The sequence below is a fragment of the Ambystoma mexicanum genome, chromosome 11 (assembly GCF_040938575.1).
Source record: "Ambystoma mexicanum isolate Mex_15411 chromosome 11, UKY_AmexF1_1, whole genome shotgun sequence".
Classification (NCBI taxonomy): domain Eukaryota; kingdom Metazoa; phylum Chordata; class Amphibia; order Caudata; family Ambystomatidae; genus Ambystoma; species Ambystoma mexicanum.
The window spans coordinates 782538638-782547324 of NC_090934.1; the positions used below are offsets into that span (position 1 = coordinate 782538638).

At 37.7% G+C, this 8687-nt stretch overlaps 1 long non-coding RNA gene across 1 annotated transcript; it reads right to left on the reverse strand.

Annotated features, from left to right (window-relative positions):
• Window positions 1-4913: 4913 nt before the first annotated feature.
• LOC138504774 (uncharacterized) lies at window positions 4914-7958 on the reverse strand. The gene is made up of 3 exons (XR_011279961.1): window positions 7875-7958; window positions 6890-6973; window positions 4914-4979 (listed from the first exon to the last, which is right to left on the reverse strand). It is a non-coding gene; the product is annotated as an uncharacterized lncRNA (long non-coding RNA).
• Between the last annotated feature and the right edge of the window lie 729 nt (window positions 7959-8687).

The following is an 8687-nucleotide window of genomic DNA, read 5'->3' on the forward strand; positions in this document are numbered from 1 at the left end:
AGTGAGCAAAAAGCAATGGCTGCGAACTCTCAATGTGGTTAATAACCACTGAACAGGTTATCATGCCTTGTTCTTTCGAGAGAGGGGCGCCTGCTACCTTTTTTTGTATTTTTGAAAAGGAACTTGGGGTTGGTCACCCTAGGTTACCTGGGGGCAACCAGACGTGGACTCCCTGCTCACTGTGCTTAGAGAGGCTCAGCTTCACCTCACTGATGATGCCCAACAAGGCTGAAACACGTGTATGGGGTTGCTGGTGGTACTCTTGTTCAGAGAGGCATTGCCATAGCATTTCGGTGCTGGACTGCCCTTGTGGGCGGGACAAAGACTGATATGCAAATGGATATTTCCCACCTGTGAAGGTACAGTGAGCAAAAAGCAATGGCTGCGAACTCTCAATGTGGTTAATAACCACTGAACAGGTTATCATGCCTTGTTCTTTCGAGAGAGGGGCGCCTGCTACCTTTTTTTGTATTTTTGAAAAGGAACTTGGGGTTGGTCACCCTAGGTTACCTGGGGGCAACCAGACGTGGACTCCCTGCTCACTGTGCTTAGAGAGGCTCAGCTTCACCTCACTGATGATGCCCAACAAGGCTGAAACACGTGTATGGGGTTGCTGGTGGTACTCTTGTTCAGAGAGGAATTGCCATAGCATTTCGGTGCTGGACTGCCCTTGTGGGCGGGACAAAGACTGATATGCAAATGGATATTTCCCACCTGTGAAGGTACAGTGAGCAAAAAGCAATGGCTGCGAACTCTCAATGTGGTTAATAACCACTGAACAGGTTATCATGCCTTGTTCTTTCGAGAGAGGGGCGCCTGCTACCTTTTTTTATACTTTAAAAGTATTCCATTATCTGCAATTGCAGTTTTGTCTGTAATTGCTTACTGTTTGGTTTACCAAGACTAAACAGGTCAATTACCTGTACTTCAGTTTTAATTAAGGTTTGTGATCAATTTGTGTCCTGCATGCATCTTCTCTCTTTACTAAACTATTCAAGCTGTAGCACCCACATTATTTTCAGCTCATTATTTTAGACATTCTTGTACAATATATACATATGTATACACCACAAAGATTATGTTGTGATCGAACGGATAATGAAAAAATGGGTCTTCTTTCCTTTATCCATATCTGTTTGCAACACCTCAGAAATGGGCCATGTAAATATCAACAAACATCACCATTTTGATACATCAATATATATATATGTTTACACAATATAATATTATACCGCAATATTAACCTCTCCAATGGTAATGGACATTTTTTGTGACAACCACAGTGAAATTTCATGTCCAAAATATTCCCAGTTACTGCTAAATCTGTACAGTCCAAATGCAACCACTTTTTGCACTTCTCGCATTCAATCCACTGAAGTGTTTGTTCTTTGGGGTACAATGACCTACACATGGAAATACATAGAAAAATATAAGTTAACCATCAACCATTACTGGTATAATGTGCAACATTTGAAGTCAATTCCAAATGTATTTTACATAGTATTTAGCAATGGTATTACAAAGGATAACATTTCCACATCAAGCACCTGTGAAAATGCACCATAGTAGTATAAACCTTGAACAACAGCATGTTGGATAACATTACATGCAATGCAACCTCTCTACCAAGGTTACCTTCGGTAGCTAACAATGTATTTCACATCAGGATTTGACCATTATGGATAGTTCCTTACGTTTTTTCATCTCCATATCGATCTAAACCCATCCTATGGTACATGCATCCCAGCTAGTGCTTCCTTCCATTGCCCATGTTATCCTCCCTTCCCTTTGTCACCTTTGTCTTATGGTTTATTATCGACTTTACCCCACTGTTTCCAATTCCTTCTTGCCTGTATCCTCATTTCCTTCTCACCCCACAGACCACGGTCTGCTTTGCACCCTGGGCGGTGACATAGTTCATTCACACTGACAAGGTTGCAATGCTTTAAGACCCTAAGGTGGTGAGGTGCACAGTATGAAAGCTAATTAACATAACATCACTTGATGCACATTACATTTTCGAAAACCTTTTGTTGTTCTAAAATATATCATATAGTACACTTTAATTTGCTCTCAAAAGTCGCCTAATGAAAATATTTACACTACTTACATTAATAGGAATTCTGATTTATTAAATGTCTTACTTATTTTTTGAAGTTTTATTTTCTTGATAAATGCAGGCCATGTGTGCAGCTGCCATACATTCAGTGCCAGATACTATTTTTGGCTTCCTCTCTTCTTTCAGTGGTTGCAAAATTAATTCTGCTTGAGCAATTAAAGTTGGTCTATTTCCTACTGCATCCTCAATTGACTTTAACACCACATTGCTCAGTTTACTCTCTTCGTGAACAGAAGTTACATTTCTGTTTTGTATTTCCTACAATATATATTTAGTTAATATAAAAAATGTAAAAGCCACTTGACAACAAACTGTACTTCCCGACATCATATTGAATTAAAAGCAACACTCCCCACAAAAAATAATGTAATTACATATATAGTATACAGTATATAGATTATAATGTAACAAACTGTAAACAAGTTTCAGAAAGACTGCAACTGCTTAATTTGGCTATAATTATATTTTTGAATCTTTCATGGCAATAGATAAGTACTTTATGGTGCTAATATATAAACATAACGCTCAGGAGCTTGGCTTAAATCATCAAGCTCATTAACCAATTCTCATGCTTAAGGGTTACAAATGGGACAAGGACGACCCTGGGAGCTGGGGGGCTGCCGCTGCCACCCACACTGGTATGCTGGCACTGGAGAAGGTAGACTGTGGATTCCCTAAGTTACCTAGCCAGGACACCTACTCTAGGAAAAAGGTTGGACAATTTGTCTCCCATAATCACTCATTCCCAACAGATGATAAACCAGAATGGACGAGAAAATATGCTTACAGATTTGGAATCAGGAAGCTAATTGGGAAGGCCAAGATCACCCACTGAATTTATTTCCACTCCTCCACCCCGGTGAATCTGCAACACACACCACTCCCCCATTCAATATCCAGAGTGGCAGAAGGAAGCCTAGTCCTCAACCATATATATAATGGACACACATACAAGCACACTTCATTCTTACATTCCTAATAAGGTTAATATCTCATACTTGCTGTTGCAGAATAGTCATAAGACATGAAGCATGATATTGTCTTAAGTGGCATAGGTTATCCTGCGATAGTTCTTCTAACGCCATTTCTATTCCTCGAATTGTAGTATCAGTTGTCTATTAATGAAAATACTAATTAATGGTTATCGGTTAAGCCCATGTAACATGTTTATTATCACCCCACCCTCCAAGGCCTTCCCTCCACCCCCAGGGGAGTGTCCAAGACCGCCCCAGCAGAGGATGTGGTAGCAGTAGGGGTATGGAAAAACATACACACATCACTGTGCATCAGTAATGGGAGTAGGAAACAACCCCTGCAGTAGGCGGCTAATCTCTTTCACCTGACCAGGATGGGTTTACCAAAGTCACATATATTATATCGATAGTCCACTGCTCTCACCTTCCAGTAACCCTTCATATGTGTCTAAAAAACATGTACTATATATAACACATCAATACACAATACATTTAAATAGATGCCCCACACGTTGTTCATGTTCAAATGCTTATCATAAAACAATGAGTAATGAACACTTAATGAATGCTTCATACACTCTCATGTATGAAATAAGTCTTTTAATTATGAGAAAAAAATAATAAAGAAACATTGTTACTATAATGGGCAAATGGTCTCTACGCACAACACCCTTAAAATGAAAATAGTCACTAAAGCATCAATCATTGTCATTGCCTCTCATTTCTGCTACATCTACTTAGGATTTAAGACTTGTCCACCATCCCCAAGATATCATAGTCCTCAAAAAACATCGACCTGCCTCATAAAGGTCTCATCTCACCATTAATGCTAGGTAATCTTCATAGAAGCACCTAAAAGCACTTCCCCTTTCAATACCTCAATACCTTTCTCAATGTGATATCAATAGGGGACAAAACTCCACATACTCACTATCTTAGCTCATCTCTATCCGTCATCAGCTTAAAGCTGTTGAGGGAGGTATGTAGTCTTTCTGCGGTTTTGTAGTTCCTTCATATTGCTATCTCTTTTTTACTATTTATCAGAACACTTGGTGCTTGTCCCAGAAAAGCCTGGAGAGCAGGGAACTGCTTTATTATAATAGAAGACTGCAGCATTCTAACTTCAAGGTTACTGGCACTCATCACAGATTCTTGCAAAAGAAAACTGATGTAATTTAATTTAACTTTGTTAAGGGAAATCTGTCAGCTTTCTTTTTACTAAATATGAACACATTTGCATCGAGTCTGGGTCTATGACTCAAATATGCCGCTTAAAGCATGGCCTAGCCCTAGCTATAACTGAGGTTACACATCACATGAAGTTTTAAAAACATCTACAAATATAATATTAGACCTACGGTGCAGACGAAAACACCACAGCTCTCACTGTCCTTCTGTATCCATTGTGTTGGGATCTCAATTTTCCACTTCTTTAGATCCCATATGTGACTGAAAATATTGCTATATCAAAGTAAAAAAGAAAAATACAACAACCATGTATTAATAACTTAAATATTAGTACCATGTTTATTTTACAATGTTTTCATCTGCCACAGTTAAATCATGCATTCATGAACATGAACACTACATATATAAAAAATGTAACAGTTGAAACTCATACCCCTCTAATAAAGACAAACTTTAATTGCAACACATAACATTTATACATCACTTATACATTTAACAACATTGAACCTAAATATCTCGAGAGGATAGCTTAAAAACCTCTGGGTATTAAGTGCATTATAAATAACCCATTACAATAAAATATCACATTTTTAAAAATATTTTTCTTACCTAATGATTTCCATCTCTTCCTCATTAATATTTAGATATGTTCCCAAAGAATCAAATATTTGTATCATTTTCCTCTTACCATTGAAAATCTGAAAGTATCATGTGTAGGAAATTACATATACAATATTACTTGCTGTGAAAAAGCCACACAGTACATTATCTATGTTCCCTATTTTATAGCTTGTAAATAGATTTAAACACATGTAAATCAATTCTACACAATCCAAGAAATATATATGTTGTTAGCTCCTAATGACTTTAACAGCTTACAGAAAATGAAATACCTATTTTATTTCTTTTTTGTGTCCTGCATTCTTGAATAAAATAAATAGTTCAGTCATGAATATTAGCCAGATGAATTAATTTGGCTGAAAACCACTATAAACATCTTAGAAATCAAACCAGTATAAGGTGTACATAAGGAAAAGATAATTGTCATGGGCTTGAAGGGGTACATGAAATTATCTGCTACACGGTAAGCAGATAAAGTCCTTTAATTAGGTAATCAAGTAAACCCCACCAAATACATCCGTACATATCTATTGCTACAGCCAACTGACAGCCAATGCTGCATCTTTCTCCCAAGGATCCAAATTGTACATTCTGTTCTAGTACACAACATATTCCAGCTAAAACACTCTATAGGGAGTAGGATGCTATAGTACAGTACCCACAAAGCTGAAACTATAAGGGTATATTGGATACAGGAATGAGAAGAGTCTTGCAGATAGTAAATGATAGGCTTTAGGTATAGACCAGCACCGATGACAGTGATTACAAAAGGGCAGGTACTCCAATTAAGAAAAACATGTTTTGTTCATATTTCTTCTGTACACCGAATGGCTGTAGGGATTCCCACAATGTCACTGCAAGCTCTAGCCTACTGGGCAGGTTGCTATTACAGGGGTTCACACTCATTGTCCATGCAAAATGAACAGCAGAAATGCATTAGTGTGACTGGACTCTAAGGCTAATTACAATACAAAATGTGTTACAGGACTGAAACATGTATGTCTCTATCAGGAACATAAGAGTGACAGTCTCCTAAAACAGGAACCAGCACACTGTTAATGAATATGGTATACGCGACACTACTGCCATGCACCTATTGCCAGAGACAGATTGCCTGCTGTAAATCACAGCAGCCAAATTCTGGAATAATGAATTACATAAGCACAAGTGAGCACAGGACCTGTAATACAAAACTTCAATGAAATATCCAGGGAACGAACAGGAATTCTAAGTAAGCAAGGATCAAGAGGAAAGGAGCTCAGTTAGAGTGCACTGGAAATACATAGTGGAAACTATGCACTATCATAAAAGAATGCCATAGTTAATAATAGACAAGTAAACAAGACTTGACAAAACTGTCACACTAGAATAAAAGGGACTGAACTGCAGACTGTCAACAAGGAAACTAGAACCAGAAATTCTAGACAGGACCAACCATACTGTTAACAAGCAAGCTCTTGACTATAATTAATCAAACTACAGGTGATAATATGAACTACAAGCCACAATGAACAAGAGAACTGGAAACATAAAGAAAGTGGTGCAGACAGAACACTGACGACTGCAGTTAAAGAAGCAGAAGAACTGCAGTCAGATAACATAGGATTGCAGTCAGGGTATTAGGCAGAGAATTCATGGTTTCAGGGTAGAAAGCACAGTACTTCAGTCTGATATCACATGGCTACAGGGCAGAGGAGCAGGTGAACTGTAGCCAAACACCACAAGCAGAGAAAGCACAGTTTTGCAAGTTATTCATGAATTTTGGTGAAGTGCGAGACTCCTCTGATCCACTAAAGGGGTCTGCTGCTGTTTGACTCGTGTATTCATGACAAGGATACACAATACTGTCAAGATGTCTCTTACCTATTTGAAAAGTCTAAAATACATTTTATAAATACAAATTGCAAGTATTAAAGTAAAAATCTATGAAATTGTATGAAATATTCTTTAATTTTAAATGTTTCTTTTTAAAGATAAATTAACTTACCCACAAAATAAAATGATTTCCAATTTCTGGAGAATTCCCACCAACAACTCGAGGAAAATAGACAATACTCTCTTCATGAATGCCCTACAAAAATAGCAATGTATGTTACTTTTAATCTCCCTTATTCTGTTTAAACAAGTTCAGAATATTTCTTGGTGCTTCACTCTTATGAAAGCACATCCATTGAGAATTTAAATACTTGAATTTAACATTGATAACATGTCAGCATGGGTCACTTGTTTGTGCCGAAATCTCAGTCTGTTAATAACAAGTCTGCTAACTGCAACCTGCTAATTTTATAGCATAATTATCTTGTCATGTGTACTTAGCTCTGTGTCTTTCCTTAAGGGTCAAAGGTGCATGGCAGTACAAGCTGTGCAACAATCCCAAGGCTCACCAGTATGGTATATTAGACAGGGGGCCTCATTAGGAGTTTAGAGGTAACCATGGCGCTAGCCATGGCTGCCTCCAAACCCTTACCGACTCCGCCCATGTGAATGGAGCTATTACCGCCCCATTCCAAGTTTGGCGGGGGCGGTAATTCCCCATTCACCAGGGCCCTTCCCCATTCCCATTGAGCCCCCATAGGGCTCAATGGGAATGGGGAAGGCGCTAATAAGGCGCAAATTGTGGTACCGTTATTAGCTCTAAAGTCCCTGTGCGGGTCCCGTCCTTAACGCCTGGAAAAACCAGGCGTTAAGGGAGGACCCCCAAAGGGAACTCGTAGTAGGGCGGTAAGGGATTACCGGTGCCGGTAATCCCTTACCACCCACCTCCTAATGAGGCCCAGGGTTTTAAATGACACCTCCCGGGTGGTGGTGGTGTCAAGAACAGGAACCCATGGCAACAGTAATTTACTTAACTAATCAAGGAATATGATATATGCAGTTTAATTAGTACTATCAAAATTGCAATCTTTTTTATTAACGGGTTACCTTCATGCTATCGCATTAATTACACGTTGTATATTTTGTCTTTCACCCACCGTTAGACATGGTATGTTTTGTTGTAGTGGTCTTCCAGCACGTACTTCTCTCCAACACCAAACATAATGAAATGTTTCTATCATGTGGTGCTGAAAACAGAAAAAAATATTAACAACAATGTAGATAACAATTGTTTGCATACTAAGAAATAAATATAGTTTTCTAGCTATCTTTATACATTGGTGCTTATATAAAGCCAGATTTAGAAATTAGTTCTTAGTGGCATTTTACCACTGAAGAACACTTTTCCAAATAAATCCCAATAAATCTGATTTCGACAATCAACTATAGTTATGACGTTATGGCTGTGAAACTAATATTAGCAGTACATTCATCTTTATTTTTTACACACATTTTTAAAAATAATTCCTTCAAAAACTCAAGTAAGTGGAAAAGGAAATTATGGTAATTTCACAGATTTGTGCATTGTGTTTAAATTGATAATGTGGAATGTTAATAAGATTATAATGAGTTCTATTTCCCTAATGCATACATTGTTTGCATTATAAAAGTATCAAAATGTTTAATACAAAACAAATAGAATGAATTCAACTTACATCCTTTTTGTCCGAAACTATCTGATAAATTTGTGCATTGAGAACCTTAAATAAAAATATTGTACAGGTGAATAATTAAAAATGTCAATATTGTCAAATAATCTACATTATGAAATACGATTGGTATGGCATGTCACATCTTTGCTTTCTTACATCATCTGTTAGCCAGTTTCCTAATGCAGGTTGTGTCTTAGATTTGTCTTCCAAAAGCATGCTAACGGTGCAAAGGCTCTTCAAACCCTTTCTGTTCAGTGG